At 50.2% G+C, this 18,470-nt stretch overlaps 1 pseudogene; it reads right to left on the minus strand.

The window, feature by feature from the left end:
* The window catches only part of LOC123139668 (cysteine-rich receptor-like protein kinase 15), a 28,313-nt pseudogene extending 14,257 nt beyond the window's left edge, over nucleotides 1-14,056 (minus strand).
* Nucleotides 14,057-18,470: the final 4,414 nt, after the last annotated feature.

Genomic DNA, 18,470 nt, shown 5'->3' on the forward strand with positions numbered 1-18,470 from the left:
ACGTAAGTAAATAAGTATTTTTGTATTTTTAGTAAGATTTGCTAACTAACAAAAATATAAGTCTGCCAAAAAATGTGAAGCCTATAAAATCAAAACCTTACATTGTTCCGATGGCGGTGGTTGTATTTGATTCCGTTACATTAGAGAGGCATATCCTTGCAATCCCAAAGTCGGAAATTTTTGGATTCATTTCATGATCTAGTAATATGTTACTTGGGCCCTGTTTGGTTCATAAGTCCTAGGACTTTTTTTAGTCCCAACTTATAAGTCCCAAGTCCCTAAAAAGTCCCTACCTGTTTGGTTACTAGGACTTTTAAGTCCCTATAAGACCATATTACAACTATAAGTCCCTATAAGTCCCTCCTTGAGAGTCTTATTTCATAAGTCCCAAATGCCCACTTTAAGTCCCTATAAGTCCCTCCTGTTTCGTTTAGATGGAACTTATAGGGACTTTTTTAAGTCCCTAAGCCAATAAGTCCCTGAAAACAAACACCCTCTTGGTTTCATGTCTTTGTGGACTATGCACTCGTGCGCGTAGTCATGTATATATAGAAGGCCTTCTGCTATCCCTTCAATTATGTGGCGACACTCCATCTCGAGATAGCTCAGAGCTGGGTCATCTAGTTGAGCACGTGAAGCATCTCATGAACCAAGGGAGGCGTTTTGTTGTCAACAAAATCTCCCCGGAAATGAATCAAGCGAGCGATCTGCTTGCTCGTTTTGGTCGTCTAGAGGAACGAACAGTAGTCTGGTTAGGATCGGGGCCTCATGAAATATTAGACCTCATCCTACAGGATTGTAATGTGACTATTATTTAATCAATACAATCCATTTACCCCGCAAAAAAAAAATTTATGTGGCGACACTCGGGCCAACTCCGCTTTGCTCCTGGCCCTATGGTTTCCAATTCAAATGTGAATGTAGAAATACATAGTAATTCAATATATTAAAGAAACAGAAGCTTTCTATGCATTTTGCTATTTTTGTGGGGAAAGTATAGAATGCTATTATCTTTGTTATTTCATCCGGAAAGTAGACGTACCAAAAATGAACTCTTCCAAGCTACCATTTGGCATATATTCATATACAAGTATTCTCTCTTTGCTTTTGATGCAGCATCCAAGAAGCCTGACAAGATTCTTGTGCTGGAGGCTGGCTATGAGTTTGATTTCGTTCATGAACTCACGGAATCCTTGAACAGAATTCAGAGAAAGTCGTTTGACTGCTATGTCCTGATCGTGAGGCAACCGTCCCTAATAAAGTGCACCCAGATTTATATGAGAGAGCAATAGATGGCTCAGATGGATTGTTTATGTAAACATCATGGTAAGGCAATTGATATGCTTCATAATACCATATTGAGAGGATTTTGATAAGAAATAATGATCTTTCATGTACGCGCGTGATTGGTGCTTCGTCGTGGGAAAATAGAGCTATGTTATCTTTAAGAAAATGAAGTCATAATAGGACTTCTGCGTATGTTTGAGTGACTGGATTTTTTTAACTACTGCAGAAATAACACAAATATTGGGTTGCAAAAGATGGAATGAGGGTTATTTTTTAAGTATAATATTCGCAATTGTAAAGATCAAAGCAACCTGCTCTTTCTATTTAATTAAATGTAATTACCTTGTAAACATGACCAAAATCACCTTCTCCAATTTTATTTTCTTGCGAGAAATTATCGGTAGCACTTCTTATCTTCAGATAGCTGAACAACAAAAACCTTGAGTCGCTTTTACTTACAACTTCCTTTTTCAGGATGACTAGATCCCTCTGCAATAACGATTCTGCCATGGAAATTACCAGGTAAAAATAAATCATATTAACATGGAAAGAAAATGGAAAAATAAATTAGTGCATAATAATAATAATAATAATAATAATAATAATAATAATAATAAGGGCCAAAACTCTTTACCTCTAACTTTCTTCGCGATGTATGGCCTTAGGAGCAAGCCAATGACGAGCAAAACTAGAAGAGGAACCCCAAATATGATAATCTTAAGCACCGTGCTCAGTCCATCTTGGATATATGTATGAAACAGACAGCAAATTAATTAATGAAAAAACTTGTTTCCCTTATGCTTGGATTGAAAATGTTGAGTATATTATGTACGTGTATATTTGTGTGTAGGGCTCACCTCTTGTTTCCTTTGTATAGTTGAGGTTGTGGCCCACCTCTGTACTTATATATACGTGCCTGGTGCACCGATCAATACATCGAGATTGCACAGCCCATAACTTGTCCTTCTACATGGTATCTATCGCAGCACGATCCTAACCCTAAAGCCGCCGCCGCGCCTCTACGCGCCGCCGCCGCCGCCGCTACTCCCCGCCGCCGCCACCAGCCGCCGCCGCCGCCACCCCTCTCCCGGTCGCCGTCGCCGCCGCTGGTCACCGCCGCCTCTCCCCACCACCTCGCACGCCGCTGCCGCTTGTCCCGCTTTCGCCCGCGCCCTCCCTCTCGCCGCCACCTTCCCTCCCACCCGCGCCGCACCCGCTCCACCCCACCTGCCGCCTGCGCCGCCGCACCTCCCAGCCGCGCCGCAACCCGCCCCGCAGGTCCTAAACCCTAACCCTCGCCATGAGCTCCTCCTCGTCCACTGTCTCCAACCCATTTGCCGGTCCCGATGTCACCCTCGTCCGCGACCTCAACATCCATGAACGTGTTCCGGTCAAGCTTGATCACACCACTGCGTCCTACTCCGCTTGGAAGCGGTATTTTTCGCTTGTGTTCCGTGAGTACCTCCTGCACGGCCACGTGGACGGCACCATGGACTCGGCACTCATGATCAACGACGAGGAGTGGATGATCCTCGACGCCACCATCATTCGTTGGTTCTAGCTCACCATCTCCAGCGACCTCTTCCACACCGTGGTGGACGACGAGGACGACACCTATGCGGTCTGGACCAAGCTCAACGGCCTGTTCACCGACAATCGGCTGCAGCGCAAGGTCCTGCTCTATGGAAAGTTTTATGGGTGCCAGCAACTTGACTCATCCATCGATGATTTTTTCATGCGCCTCAAGAAGCTCGCCGATGAGCTCCGCGATCTCAGGGAAAAGATCAGCGACGAGCTCCTCATCAGCACCCTCTCCGGCGGCCTCAACGAGGACTTCGGGAACGCCGCCTCCAACCCCACCCTCATCCCGGAGCCCACCTTCGCCAAGGTGGTCGCGTACCTCAAGTTGGAGGAGCGCCGGATGCGGGTGGCGCGGTCTCGCGCGACCCACACCGCCCTCGTAGCAGGCACCCGTGGGGGTTCGGCCCCGCCACCGCCGTGCCCGACGCCGTCCCAGCCGGCAGCGCCCGCCTTCCCGCCAGGCTTCCCGCCCGCACCGGCGCCCCCTTCCCGCCGCCCCAGCCGGCGGGCAACGGGGGGGAGGGAGGGGTCGTCGCGGCGGTCGTCGTGGCGGCCACAAGCAGGGGGGCACAGGTGCTCAGGGAGGAGCGCCCCGCCCACCACAGTAGGCTTCTCAGTCGGCCCCGTGGTACGCCGGCCAGAATCCATGGGCCGGCTTGTCCACGCCTACTCTATGCCGGTTCCTCGGACCCCTGCCCCGGGCATTCTCGGCACCCGGCCTTAGCCACACCAGGCGTACTACGCCACGCGGCAGCCCTACGCGGCGCCCTACGGTCAGCAGCCGCCGTCAGGTGGGCCGCCGTTGCTACCCCTGACGGCCGCGCCGCCTCTCCCGCTGGCACCGTGGGACCCGGCCCTCCTGGCGGCTCTCCAGAACACTCCTTCCCCGTCCAGCTACACCGGCAGCGGCGACTGGTACATGGACAGCGGCGCCACCACTCACATGGCGACATACCCCGGTAACCTCCACACCACCCATCCTGTCCACACTTTCAACCGCATCACCGTCGGTGACGGCTCTTCCCTTCCCATCACCCATATTGGTCATACATATTTTCCGTCTAACTCCACTCCTATATCCATGTCTAATATTCTCGTTTCTCCTGAACTTATTAAAAATCTTGTTTCTGTTCATTCTCTTACACGTGAAAATCCGGTTACCGTTGAATTTGACGAATGTGGTTTTTCTATTAAGGACGCTCGCACGCGGATGGTGCTCCACCGATGTGACAGCCTCGACGAGCTCTACCCGGTTCACTCCGCCACCTCCACCACTTCCGCCGCCCATGTCGTTCGCGCCACCGGAGTGGATCTTTGGCATGCTCGCTTGGGTCATCCTAATCCTACCACCCTTCGCCACATACTTCGGAGTTTTTCTTTCACATGTAATAAGAACGAGGATCACTCGTGTCATGCATGTCACCTCGGCAAACATGCTCGTCTTTCGTTTAGGGCTTCTTATTTTGTTGCATCGTACCCATTTGAGTTAATTCATAGTGATGTTTGGACATCTCATGTTGCCAGTAATACGGGCTTTCTTTATTATCTTGTCATACTTGACGATTTTTCGCATTATGTGTGGACCTTCCCGTTGCGCCGCAAGTCGGATGTTATATCCACTCTCGCCACTTTCTATTCTTATGTTCTCACGCAGTTTGGTCGTCCCATTCTTGCGTTGCAGACAAACAACGGGAAGGAGTTTGACAACCTCGCTGTTCGTAATCTTCTCACCACACATGGCACGATTTTTCGTCTCACTTGCCCGTACACCTCACAGCAGAATGGCCGTGCTGAGCGCATCCTTCGCACTCTCAATGACTGCGTTAGGACTCTTCTCTTTCATGCCAATGTGCTTCCGCGCTTTTGTCCTGACGCGCTTGCCACCGCTTCTCTCCTCATCAACATACGCCCATGTCGTACTCGCGGGAACTTTACACCTCATCATCTTCTCTTCGGTGCACCCCCCTCTTATGATGGGCTTCGCATCTTCGGCTGCCTTTGCTACCCTAGCATCGCCGCTACTGCGCCTCATAAGCTTGCACCCCGCTCCGTCACCTGCATCTTTCTCGGCTACCCACCTAACACCAAGGGCTATCGCTGCTATGATCCCGTCTCACATCGTGTTTTCACCTCCCGACACGTTTACTTTGATGAGATGGTGTTTCCGTTTCAGCAGCAGGTACCCTTGTCGTCTCGTCACCGCCGGCCACCGGCGGCCCTTCGACGACTTTGTCAGGTGGACGGTCCCGTCTGGCTCGTGGACCGCCTTCGGGCTTTGGCGGTCCTCGCGCCCTCACGCCGGCACCCGCCCCCTCGGCCTCCTCGGCCGGCTCTGACGATGCAGCCGGCGCCCTGCCTTCACCCACCGCCCCCAACTCGGGCACCGCGGGATCGGGAGTTGTAGGCTCGGCTGCCTCTTCCGCGGCCTCAACGCCAGCCACCTCGCCGGCCCTGACGCCGGCCCCCTCGCCGGCTCCGACGCCGGCTACCTCGACGGCCCTAACGCCGCCATTTCGCCGGCCCCGACGCCGGCTACCTCGCCGGCCCCGACGTCGGCCGCTTCGCCGGCCCCGACGCCGGCCGCCTCGCCGGCTGCCTTGCCGGTGGCTTCGGCGGCGCCGCCCGGCCCAGTCACCCGCGCTCGTACCGGCGTTCATCGTCCGAGCCTCCGGTACTCGAGCGACAAGTACGTCCTCGCCGCCTCCACCGCGGAGCCGTCGCCCATTCCCGCATCCGCTCGCGTCGCCCTCCGTGATCCTCATTGGCTTGCCGCGATGTAGGAAGAGTTCGATGCTCTTCAACGGAACCGCACCTGGACCCTGGTTCCCTAGCCTCCTCGCGCCAACGTCATCACCGGCAAGTGGGTCTTTTGCCATAAGACCCGCTCGGATGGTACTCTCGAGCGCTACAAGGCTCGTTGGGTGGTCCGCGGTTTCCGCCAGCGCGCTGGAGTGGACATCACTGAGACGTTTGCCCCGGTTGTCAAACCGGTCATGATCCGCACCATCCTCCAGCTCACCGTATCCCGCGGCTGGCCTGTTCACCAGATGGATGTCTCCAACGCCTTTCTCCATGACCATCTTGAGGAGCAGGTGTGTTGTGAGCAACCCACCGGTTTCGTCGATGCCTCACTTCCCGGCCATGTGTGTCTGCTGTCCCGCTCTCTGTACGGGCACAAGCAGGCACCCCGTGCCTGCTACCAGTGGATCACCGGGTTTCTTCAGACACTGGGTGTCGGTGTCAAAACCGGCGGATCTCGGGTAGGGGGTCCCAAGCAGTGCGTCTTAGGATCAATGGTAACAGGAGGCAAGAGGCACAATGTTTACCCAGGTTCGGGCCCTCTCGATGGAGGTAAAACCCTACTCCTTCTTGATTAATATTGATGATATGGGTAGTACAAGAGTTGATCTACCACGAGATCAGAGAGGCTAAACCCTAGAAGCTAGCCTATGGTATGATTGTTGTTGTATATGTCTATCGACTAGCCTGGCCCCGGTTTATATAATGCACCAGAGGCCTAGGATAACAAGAGTCCTAGCCGAATACGCCGGTGGGGGAGGAGTCCTTGTCTTGATCGCCAAGTCTTGTGGATTCTTCCTTGCATGCGGCAGCTGTCCGGACTGGCCCATGAGTATACGGCCATGGGGATCCTCGGCCCAATCCAACTGATTGGGAGATGACGCGTTGAGTACCCCCTAGTCCAGGACACCGTTAGTAGCCCCCTGAACCGGTCTTCAAGTTAGGGACGCTCCTCGATTCTTCCGAACTGTTCTTCATCTTTGGTTGCCGGTCTTGAAAACTGGTTCAACAAATCTTCTCATCTTCTATCTTGAGGATCGCCGAAATGCATTCGACGAGTTTACACGTCGGGTATCCGAGGAGCCCCTTTAAGTTTCCGGCCTTTATCAATGCCTTGTTATTTTTATGCCACACCTCGGGTTCGGAGTTGTTCCCGGGAGGCAGTGTCCTCTTGCATCCGAGCTCTAACGCCGGACTACATTCAAGGTATCTCTTGCAGCCGAGCACCAATACCGGACTGCTTCCCGGCTCTAACGCCGGAATGTATCTGAGCTCCAACACCGGACTATGTATCCGAGCTCCAACGCCGGACTGTATCCGAGCTCCAACACCGGACTATGTATCCGAGCTCCAACACCGGACTATGTATCCGAGCTCCAACGCCGGACTGTATCCGAGGTGTCGTAAATCACCTTGGTTCAAAGAAGTTTGAAGGAGTTTAGCCGAGCTTAATGCCGGAAATGCCCTCTATGGAGCCAGCCACTAGTGCTCGAGCTTTATGCTGGACTGCTTCCGAGGTGGTGCACCTCCCCGAATGTGGGCCGGTTTTTGTCAATATTTTTGATTGGTGCAATTTATTCTCTGCCGAGATACATAGCCAGTAGCCCTCAAGGTGGGTATCAGTCTAAAACCCGAGATGCACATGAAGGATGACATAAGACCGCTGATCCCCGTAGCCGCTGAGACTTAGGTTGATTTGCAAAATCGGTCTGAGGATCAAGTCCTATCTCGGCAGAATACTTCGGTACACAAAAAGCGGCGTGCTCAGTCCTCGAGACTTAGGTTGGGTGCGGCCGACCAACCTGAGGATCAAAATCTCCTCGAAAACTGTATTGCACTTAAAATTTTCTGCATAGAACATGCAATGTAGTAGCCCCTGAGACACTGGTCGGGTGGCAACACCAGATCAGTGGATCGATGTGCCCCTTTAATATTTGTAAATAATAAGCCCGAAGCCCAGTAGCCCCCGAGCCTTAATGCGGGCACGGGAGGCCAAATTAAGGATCGATATCCATAGTAAAATCACAAATTATGTGTAATGACTCTATGTATCCAAGTACTTTACGTCATTAACGCTAGGATCCGCATTGTACAAAACTTTGCTGACCGACCATCGGCTTCCACCTCCTCGGCCAATAGCCGAGGAGTGTTTGTCCTACTTTATAAAGACTTTATGAGGGCAAAGATTTACAACAAACAAGGCAATCTGGCCATACGGTTTTATAAACAAAGGTACGCGGAGAGACATGTTATATTACTGTTTAACAGAAGAAATGTCTTCCAAACAAAATAGTCCCGCTATCGGTTCCTTTCTTTGGGTTGTCATGCTAAGCATGATCATGAAACCTCAGCTCCAATGTAAGAGCAAAATATCGAGGATTTAGTTTGGGAGGCCAGTTAATAGCCCCCGGTAGTGTTCGGCGACAGTCGAGGTCAAGCCGTAAACACTTCGGCCATTGTTATGAATGGCCCGTCGTTTAACGCCGTCATCAGATCGCCGACCAGTTTACGCTTATTGTAACAGTCAGTTTTTGGCTTTCTCTAGTGAGGTGCTTAACCATGTGAGCTGGAAGCACAATCGCAGTGGTTCTCCCTTTGCACACCTAGCCGAATAAAGCGGAACATAGGAGGCAAGTGCAGGAGCCGGGCAACCCAACTATTGACCGAAGACACAATTCGAAACAGATGCATATATAGCAATATCCGAGAATGTTTTTGCCGAATCTCTAAAGGTGTCCGGCGTTGCACTGCGAGACTTGTGCCGAAAACACACAAATAGTCTAAAAGTGCCATGGGCTGGAAAAGCCAAAAAACTTATTCAAAAGGTTAATGTCTGAACTAGATCAAGTGTTCGCTGGCAACCCGAAAATTGGACTTTAGAAAAAAAAAGGTGCTTCTGCCGTGCTTTAACATGACACATCCTATCTCAAAACTTCAAGCGGGTCAGCCTACGGCTTCAACCTCCTATCCCGAAGGCGGAGTACTTCTTACTAGGCCAGTTTAGCAAACTAAACTCTAGCGGCTTTGAGAGAGAAATTAGGCTCCCCGGCTAGTGACCGCACACTTGTGTCGAAAAAAGGAGTGATAAATAATAATAAAAGCTTTGCAACGACTAAGAAGAAAAACACTTATCATAAAACGGCTCATATAAATTTAAGAGCCCCCAACTGACTTGGGTAAAAGAATGATTGCATGTACCGAAGTACTTATATCATATCTATGTTCAACCGAACTTTAAACGTGTCTTAACCGACCATCGGCTTCTCCCTCTTCGGTCAAGGACCGAAAAGTGTTATGTACTCCATCTGTCGAGAATATCGATGGTGTTTCCAATAACCAGGCAATCAGGCCATAAGGCTGTAACAGACAAAGCGCGCTCAGGGAACTTATGCTATATTACTGCGAAGTGTAAGAAGCATCTTCGAAGAAAATAGTACCCCCACCGATACCTTTCTTCGGTGCTCATTGTTATTATGAGACTTGTGCAATAGATTTTTTGTACTCATGAGTTCCGTTGTGTGCCGACCATGATTGAAAACAATAAGAGCGCTAGCTTTCGGCTTCACCCAGTCTAAGGTCCGGCTCGGGTGACCCGATCGTGGCAATCGCAGAGGTGCTCCCTTTACTCCCTAGCCGAACAATCGGGAACGTAGGGGTAAGCACAGGAGCCAGGCAACCCAGCTTACAAATCGCTTAAGTCAATATGATGCATATTGTGGCGTAATACACGAACAAGGAACGAAGCCGTACAAGTATAACCATATGCAAGAGGAAAAAGCTTCATGAAGGAAGCCCCCAAGTAAACGGCGTATTTGAACGCGTCACAAACAAAGTTTGGACAAGGAAATTTTTACAAGCAACTTTTTTCCAAAAAAGTATAATGCTTGGCCGAGCCGAACGCAAGTTAAAAATTTAAAACTTTGAGCATGAAGACAACTTAGCTGGTTAATGTGTTTGGTATTGATGACGCTGTCCGAGCTTGATGCGGGACAAGGTTCCATCCCCGAGCCGGTCCCGAGGTGGCAGAGAAAAGAGCTCGGCACTCCGAAGTGGTGACATAGCACGGTCAATGCAGGACGGCAGGGTGATGCCGAAGTCCCCGGCATGGGGTAATGATGTGTTGACGAAGCCCCCCGTCCAGCCAAGGTGACGCCAAAGGATATAGTCCGGCTGGATCATTTTCCTGTGCACAAAAAATAGTGCAAACCGGAGATAATAATAATAATAAAAAAATAAAAAAAATTGTTGCATAACAAATAATTTATGCAAAGTGAGTAATAAAAGAAATATGGCCTGACGCCGAAGTCAATGTTGATGCAGGGCGGCAGCGTGATGCGGTAAAGGCATGGCAAGGCCTGAATTCACAGGTTGGTTCGAGTTCCGGATGCGGCGTTCGCCGGACTATGTACGGAAACTGACCGAACCACCATGCGATCGTTGTTAATGCGGCCATCATTTGATAGACCTGCGTACATATGACGGACAAACCAGAGTAATAATTCATTAGGAAAAATGAACCCTAACAAGCAAAAAATACTAGGATTAATAGCACCTGGCTTATTTGTTGTAGCAATCCGAATAAAGGTGATTCCCAAAATTGGGACTCGATCCGCACACCTATCGCCTGATGGGCGATAAAGCAACGACATGGGGATGCTGGCAAAGGTTGGCTCGCCGAGGCAAAGCCCTCGGTCCAGCTAACGTGACGGAGCTGGTCGGCCAGCGACGCCGAAGTCTCCGGAGTAGGTTGATGAAGAGATGATGAAGCCCCCGGTCCAGCGATGCAGGTCGTGACGTGGTCGATGCCGGCTTGATGAAGTGACGATGCCGAACTATTATTCGGCTGGCCGAGTTGATGATCCGAAGAAATTGAGCTCGGCTCAACAAAGCGACGATGTGTCTAACGCGGGTCGGTCGCCGTGGAGTGATGTTGTCGGGCTGGTTTGACACCGGCGCGACGGTGAAGTTCGTATTGCAAGAATAGTTTTAATACTACTGGGATGTGTTTGAGAATAAAACACAACACCCTATATGAAAACCTCCTTCAAAAGGGATGTCTAAGATCCCGTTCATAAAGAAGATGAATTTGGGTCGGATTCGTTCTCGCGCAGAAAACAGATCCAAAAAGTGATGCACTAATCGGAAGTTTTCCGGAGTTTGGACGGTCGGATCGAGCTGAATTTTTGGCAGGTGGTAGATATGGGAATTCTGCAAAAAATCAACGGTTGGATTCTCCAAAGGACATCCGAGCTAGATGCTGGATACCACGCCCTAAACTCGTCCGGATTCTCGTCCAGATTCAACAGGGCTCCGGTATATCGGAGATTGCCGGAGATTCCTCCATCGGAACTCGACAAAATTTTTGCAGGGTTGTTGTAGACTTAATTTCGCACTATTCCACCTAAGCAATCTTCGAACCGACGCTCGAGGAGGCGGTGCCGGCGGACACAAGTTCACTGTCCAGAAAAACAGCACGGTCGTCCAAGGGCAATGTTGACGTCGAGCCCCCGGGCTCCTTGGATGATTCCTCCACGATCTTGATAGAGATCGGAGTTGATGTTGATGAAGGCCCTCATCCGAACATGACGGTCGGAGGCAGGGCACAGTCCTTGATCGAACCAAGGTGACCAGTCGAGCTGGTGACGAAGATGCCGAAGTCGCAGTTGATCTGCAGGCGATCCATCGACCCTTTGCCAAACACACAGCGGAACTCTCAATGAAAGCACCAATGTCAGTGTCAAAACCGGCGGATCTCGGGTAGGGGGTCCCAAGCAGTGGGTCTTAGAATCAATGATAACAGGAGGCAAGGGACACAATGTTTACCCAGGTTCGGGCCCTCTCGATGGAGGTAAAACCCTACTCCTGCTTGATTAATATTGATGATATGGGTAGTACAAGAGTTGATCTACCACGAGATCATAGAGGCTAAACCCTAGAAGCTAGCCTATGGTATGATTGTTGTTGTATATGTCTATCGACTAGCCTGGCCCCGGTTTATATAATGCACCAGAGGCCTAGGATAACAAGAGTCCTAGCCGAATACGCCGGTGGGGGAGGAGTCCTTGTCTTGATCGCCAAGTCTTGTGGATTGTTTCTTGTATGCGGCAGCTGTCCGGACTGGCCCATGAGTATACAGCCATGGGGGTCCTCGGCCCAATCCAACTGATCGAGAGACGACGCGTTGAGTACCCCCTAGTCCAGGACACCGTCACTGGGCTTCAGCGTTACTCGCTCGGACACCTCACTGTTTGTCTATCGCCACGGTAACACGACTGCATATTTGCTGCTTTACGTCGATGACATCATCCTGACGGCCTCCTCCACAGCTGTTCTTCAGCAGATTACTCTCCGGCTGCGTGACGAGTTTGTTATCAAGGACCTGGGTGCTCTACATTATTTCCTTGGCATTGAGGTCGTTCGGCGTCCGGACGGTTTCTTCCTTCATCGGCAGAAGTATGCACATGAGCTTCTTGAGCGTGCTGGCATGCTCAACTGTCACCCTGTTGTTACTCCTATTGACACGAAGGCCAAGGTCTCTGCTCTTGAGGGCTCGCCTGCGTCGGATGCTCCTTTCTACCGGTCCATTGTCGGCGCTCTTCAGTATTTGACTCTCACCAGACCGGATCTTTAGTATGTTGTTCAGCAGGTGAGTCTCCACATGCACGCCCCTCGTGACTCTCATTGGACTCTCGTGAAGCGGATCCTTCGTTACATCCGCGGCACGATGACACTTGGGTTGACACTTATGGCGTCTAGTTCTCTGGAGATGGTGGCCTACTCCGATGCAGACTGGGCCGGCTGCCCCGATACTCGTCGGTCCACCTCTGGCTACTGCGTCTACCTCGGTCCTTCACTCGTCTCGTGGTCGTCTAAGCGACAACCCACAGTTTCGCGCTCCAGCGCGGAGGCTGAGTACCGAGCTGTGGCCAACGCTGTTGCTGAGTGCACCCGGCTACGACAGTTACTTCAGGAGCTGCATCACGATGTATCTCAGGCTACGGTTGTCTACTGTGACAACGTTTCTGCGGTGTACCTCTCGGCCAACCCCGTTCATCATCGCCGGACTAAACACATTGAGCTGGACATTCATTTTATGCGCGAGCAGGTGGCTCTTGGACGCATTCGGGTTCTCCATGTGCCAACTGCCCAACAGTTCGCCGATGTGATGACGAAGGGACTGCCGACTTCTACCTTCGAGGAGTTTCATTCCAGTCTTTGCGTCACTGGCGCCGCTTCGACTGCGAGGGGGTGTTGAGTATATTGTGTACGTGTATATTTGTGTGTAGGGCCCACCTCCTGTTTCCTTTGTATAGTTGAGGTTGTGGCACACCTCTATATTTATATATACGTGTCTGGTGCACCGATCAATACATCGAGATTGCACAGCCCATAACTTGTCCTTCTATAGAAAATAAATGATGTTTTTCTCTAAAAGTAAATAAATGATGCAGTAGAAAACTACGCGTGGTTAATTTTGTCCAGGTTTATCTGCATACTGTAACCAATTATGATTATTTCGATTTTAGGTACGATACCAATGTCTTTCCTTAAAGAAAACAGTACATTGACACTGCAAACAGTAGAGCAGTACGTACTATTCGGCATGTCGATCTTGATAGTATCATTTGTCTCCTCGAAGAATAGTTTCTTCTCGAATCGCAGATTACAGCGAACTCCAATAATCCTCCCACCGATCTGGGCTTGGTCGCTGATATTGCTGAACAGCTTCACTATCTTCCTGGTGATGTCGCCAAGGCAGCTCTTGCACTGTGGCCCGGTGAGGTCCAGCGTGCACTGCAGCATCCCGTACACAGTGCCAATACCCTGGTCACCGAACACCACCTCGCCGGTCGCGTACGACCTGGAGCTGGAGCTGGAAGTGGCCAAGTCGGCCATACTGTTCATCAGCGTCACCACCCTCTCCATCAACCGCAGCGCCGCCTCTATACCCAAAATGGAGTTCATATTATTCGCGAGCCATTCCGGCTCGTTGCTAGTGCTCGAGAGGGACTGCTCGTCGTCGGTGAAGCGGAGCATGTACTGGTCGTAGTAGAGGACGGCGCTCCGGCAGAAGACGCGGCCAGTCACGTCTTGGAAAGCAGCTCCGAGGCCCTCGGTGCATCTTGCGGGTGTAGTCTCCTCGGCAGAGCACGACGGCGTACACCTTGTCAGGCGCCTCGGCGGAGCTGCCCTTCCCGAAGCCCGACTCGCTGGCGCCGGCGGCGAGGATAGCTCCTAGCTGGCGCAGGTTGGACCCGTAGGTGCTGTTCGCCGCATAGGTGCTGCCGCCCGCGGTCCGGTTGCAGTCCGTGTACAGCGGGCTCACCGTGGCGGTGACAACGCTCGCCGCTGTTGGCCACAAGGCTAGTAGGAGGAGGCAAGTGGGCATGGTGGTGAGATACCTCGTTTGAGGTTCGATTAGTTGGTTAGCTAGCTTCGAGCGTTTGAAGAAGCGCGCGGGAGCTTCCGTACAGAACAGTCCAATATATAGTGTAATACCATTACCAACCAACAGAAAAGGATAGTCAATATAAGTTGCTTGATGCGCTGTACCTAGCTTGATTTCCTTAGATTATCAGTTTAGTGATGGACATTTGGCAGTTCGGAATTTGCCGCGAGTATTCCAAGGGCCTGAGGTTCTGTGACTCCGACCTTTAGCTCTTTATATTGAAAGGATGAACGACTTTCTGAAGAAGATGGGAGCAGGTACATAATTATAAGGAGCTAACTGACGTTCACGCGTCGGCTCTTCTTTTTTTCACTTTTTTAGAAAAATGATTACCCCGGCCTCTGCATCTGAGTGATGCATGTAGCCATTTTATTAATCAAAGTCTTCAAAAAGACTGATACAAGCTCACTCAGAGCTAAAAAAAATGTATCGGAAAAGAGATAAAAGTTGCCACAACTGGCTAAAAATAGGGAGAGATAATTAAACACCTAGCCTATTAATGAACAACCATCCAAATCGGTTGTAGATATCCCGAACTACCATCTCCCATCGGGTAGATCCGGTAAACAAAGACTCCCTGACATCCGTAGGAGTGAGTAATGACCACGTACGAACCAAGTAGTGGGCCCTGTAGATAATCCGCTAAAAATTAATACAACTTTGTCTGTTAAAGATCAATTCATTTCTGTCGTTCCATATAGCCCAAAGTAATGCGCATACTTGTATCCGAATATATCTAGTTGTATACATCTCTACTCCATTTAACCGCGTCTCAAATAACGTGTGAATACTATTTTGAGATTAAAGGCTATGTGAATAGAACCTCATAATAGTTTGGTTATCTGACAATTGAGGACGAGGTGTTTAATGGTTTCATCCTGATCACAAAAGCAGCATCATTGACAACCCTTCCAACTACGCTTTGCCAAGTTATCCTTAGCCAAAATCACCTTCATGTGAACTGGGAACGTTGCATGGAAAATCAAAAAAAAAAAATTACGCACACGCAAGATCTATCCGTGGAGATGTGATGCGGACATGGCTACCTCGAAGACGACCAATTATATTGTGCCAATACATACTTTTCAGGTGATTTATAGTGATGGTAATAAATTGTTATTTTTTATTTTTCTTTTTTTCCTTTTTCCTTTTTTTCTTTTTTTTCTTTTTGGTTTTAGGCTGGTTACTAGCAGAAATCGCGGAACAAGTTAAAAAACTGAATAAAAAATATAAAATGCAAAGCTATTATAAAAGATGGTACTACGAAAGCTATAGCTAGATCGAAAATTCCAATCTGAGCCCGAGCTCATCTGCACCTGCGCTCACGAAAAAAATCAAAATAAATACTAGAAAAATTCAAAAAAATTCAAAAAAACTTTGGGTGGTGGAAAATTTGATGCGTGAGGTACGCTCCAATTTTCAAAACATTTGGACTTCTGTGCAGCTCTCAGCAAAAAAAGAGAAATCAGAAGTCTGATTTCTCTTTTTTTGCTGAGAGCTGCACAGAAGTCCAAATGTTTTGAAAATTGAAGCGTACTTCACGCATCAAATTGTCTACCGCCTAATTTTTTTTTAAATTTTTTTGAATTTTTCTGTATTTTTTACGAATTTTTTTTTGACCGGGTGCAGATGCACCCGGGCACCGAAAGATAGATATGCTTCCGTTGTTGAGATTAGCTAGTACTACGAGCGCACAAGATCAGCATGATGGAATGTGTGGCGCGTGAAGGCATACACAGATGATGAGATGTCTGGTGACTCGCGCGAGGCAGACGCGTGAGGCGGACAGACGGCATACAGATGGATTGGGTGGACTCTAAGAGCATCTCCAGCCGCGCCCCCAGGACGGCCTTCCCTGGCGATTTATTTACGTTGGTGCCAAAAAAACGGCCCAGTCATGCCCCAGGACGCCGAATTTCACCGGCTCGACCCGTTTTTGCGTTCGGCGCTCACAGGCCGAACCCGGCGCACTGGGGGGCGCTCGGGGGCTCCGGCGCAATGGAAAAGCGCTCCTGGGCCCGCATTGATAGGCAAAAAGTCAAGCCGCCCGCCCGGATTCGCCTCGCCCCCCCCCCCCCCCCCCCTCCCCGCGCTCGGTCGCCACATAGCCGATCCCGGCGCCGACCACCACCCGCAGCAGCTAGGTAGACCATCTCCCGCCGGAAAAAAGAAGGGGTTTGGCCGAGGCAGCCTCTTCGCCGCCGTCTCTGGCACCTTTTCCAGAACTCCTGCCGCGCACAGGGATGTACGCCGGTGGGCTTGCGCCCACCTCGCCTACAAGGTGTTCGGTGAATTGCCCGGCCTGGCGATGGACTCCGAAGATGAGGAGGCGCTCGCGGCGTTGCTGGATGAGGAAGCCGAAGCCGTCGTCCAGGAGCAGGAGCATCTCATGGTGCTCACCGCCCTCGCCGGCCTGCTCGCGAGCAGTGAGAAGCCGCGGCGAGGTGGCTCGGCGCTTGGGCGGGTGAAAACAAAGAACCGGCATCGTCTGGAAGGCTATTGCATGCTCTACTCGGACTACTTTGCCGACGGTCCATTGCACGGTGAGAAAACATTTCGGCGCCGTTATCGGATGAACCGAAAGCTTTTCCTCCGGATTGTGAATTCCATCCGGGAGTTTCGACAGCTACTTCAAGTGCAAGAACGATTGCACCGGCACACTTGGATTCACCTCGATCCAGAAGTGCACGACAGCTATGAGGATGCTTGCATACGGAGCTCCCGGTGATTCACTCGACGACTATGGGCGCATGGCCGAGTCCACCACCATTGAGTGTTTCTACAAGTTCTGCAGGGCACTGGTGGCAGTGTTTGGGCCGCAGTACTTGCGAACACCCAATGCAGAAGACACTACTTGGATCCTAGCACAAAATGAAGCAAGAGTATTTCCTGGGATGCTTGGAAGCATCGACTGCATGCATTGAAAATGAAAGAACTGTCCATTTGCTTGGCAGGGGTTGTACAAAGGCGCCAAAGGCGGTTGCAGTGTGGTGCTTGAGGTAGTGGTCACACAGGACCTCTGGATTTGGCACTCTTTCTTTGGGATGTTAGGAACTCACAATGACATCAACGTCCTGCAGTGCTCCCCAGTCTTTGCCAAGCTTGTTGAAGGTCATTCTCCTCCGGTGTACTTCGAGGTCAATGGACGGCAGTACAATAAGGGGTACTATCTAGCTGATGGCATCTATCTGAGATGGTCGACATTTGTGAAGACCATCTCAAACCCTGTGCCAGGAGGCAAGAACGTCTGGTTTGCGAAGATTCAGGAGGCTTGCAGGAAGGATGTCGAGCGGGTATTTGGTGTGCTCCAATCTCGATTTGCTGTTGTCCGGTACCCCGCTCAGACCTGGTCGAAAGATCAAATGTGGGAGTTCATGACTTGCTGTGTCATCTTGCACAACATGATCATTGAGAGCGAGCAGGAAGAGCCAGTGTTTGACACTGAACCATATTACGCGTGGGGTCTTCTTGTCCAAGTTGATCATCAAATACCGGCAAACTGGACTGACTACCTCAATATGCGTCAGGAGATCCGAGACCCACAGGTGCATCAAGAACTGCAACACGATCCGGTGGAGCACCTATGGAGGCTCAAGGGCGAGGCCGAGAATGACATGTGATGAAACTTGAGTTTTTATTTGTTAAACTATATAATTTGTGAACTATTTGTTTTATATGATGAAGCGCGCCGAAACAGGCCGAACTATGTGACGAACTAATTGATTTCTTTTTGTATGTGAAAATTCACGCCGAAACCCGCCGAACCGCGCCGAAAATGGGTCTATTCACGCAGTTATCGGGCCGTTTTTTGGACATATTTAGGCCTATAGCTGGGCTGAATTCGGCGCCTGGGGACGACCCGGGGCCGATGGCTGGGTACCGAACCGCCCCCGCGCCAAGTTTGTCACCGGCGCACCCCCAGGACGCTCTTTTTCGGCACCCTGGGGGGCCGAACGGCTGGAGATGCTCTAACCGCTGGAAATCTACTGCTATTTTGTCTGTGTTTGGTACTGCGTGACGAAAAGATATGTGCAACTGGATCAGATTTTGTATTTGTGAAAAGCGGCGCACAACGACGAGAGCACCGAAGAACTTGCGACAGATTTTCTTATACGGACAAAAACAAGTTGGATCTAGTAGGATTTTTTTTCTCAAGCTAATCTAAACCAGCACTAATTCTAGGATGGATGCAACCAAAAACTCAACTACGCAAGTACTAGATGCAAGAATTGATAAAGGCTAAAAAGATAGGTGTAATGGATGAACTTTTTTTTTTGGCTTTTTGTGGGTTATAGGACAGAAAATAAACTAAGCTATGAAAATTGTAATTCTCTCACCGATGAACATGAAAACT

The sequence above is a fragment of the Triticum aestivum genome, chromosome 6B (genome assembly GCF_018294505.1).
Source record: "Triticum aestivum cultivar Chinese Spring chromosome 6B, IWGSC CS RefSeq v2.1, whole genome shotgun sequence".
NCBI lineage: Eukaryota > Viridiplantae > Streptophyta > Magnoliopsida > Poales > Poaceae > Triticum > Triticum aestivum.